Raw genomic sequence first — 1,124 nt, 5'->3', positions numbered from 1 at the left:
CAAGCCCTTAACCCTCCTGTTGTGTTTGTTTCAAGTTAATCAATTCTGTGTTCCCGGTCCAAAACGACCACCCTATTATAGCTGATTATAAATCAATAATAATACACATATTACCTAATGTTGTGTTAGATCTTTTTATCAACTTAAGGTCTTGTGAACATTACAAGTTTTGAACTTCTATTTKCTATTTATGGCCTGTAAATAGACACTCTAATGACACTCTCATGTACTTGTCCTCTTGCTCAGTTGTGCACCTGGGCCTCCCACTCCTCTTTCTATTCTGGTTAGAGAGTGTGTGCGCTGCTCTGTGAAGGGAGTTGAACACAGCGTTGTACGGGATCTTCAGTTTCTTGGCAATTGCTCACATGGAATAGCCTTCATTTCTCAGAACAAGAATAGACTGATGAGTTTCAGAAGAAAGTTCTTTGTTTCTGGCCATTTTGAGCCTGTAATTGAACCCACAAATGCTGATGCTCCAGATACTCAACTAGTCTAAAGAAGGACAGTTTTATTTCTTCTTTAATCAGAACAACAGTTTTCAGCTGTGCTAGGATAATTGCAAAGGGGGTTTCTAATGATCAATTAGCCTTTTAAAATGATAAACTTGGATTAGCTAACACAACGTGCCATTGGAACACAGGAGTGATGGTTGCTGATAATGGGCCTCTATCTACATAGGCATACATTCCATAAAAATCTGCCGTTTCCAGCTACAATAGTCATTTACAACATTAACAATGTCTACACTGTATTTCGGATCAATTTGATGCTATTTTAAGTGACCCAAAACTTTTGAACGGTAGTGTATATATAGAGAGTTGAAGTCGGAAGTTTACCTACACTTAGGTTGGAGTCATGAAAACTCTTTTTTCAACCACTCCACAAATTTCTTGTTAACAACCTATTATTTCACTTATAATTCATTGTATCACAATTCCAGTGGGTCAGAAGTTTACATAAATTAAGTTGACTGTGCCTTCAAACAGCTTGGAAAGTTCCAGAAAATGATGTCATGGCTTTAGAAGCTTTTGATAGGCTAATTGACATTTGAGTCATTTGGCAGTGTAACTGTTTATGTATTTCAAGGCCTACCTTTAAATTCAGTGCCTCTTTGCTTGACATCA

This window comes from Salvelinus sp. IW2-2015, linkage group LG28 (assembly GCF_002910315.2).
Source record: "Salvelinus sp. IW2-2015 linkage group LG28, ASM291031v2, whole genome shotgun sequence".
NCBI lineage: Eukaryota > Metazoa > Chordata > Actinopteri > Salmoniformes > Salmonidae > Salvelinus > Salvelinus sp. IW2-2015.
Note: the sequence above shows the minus strand (reverse complement) of the source record.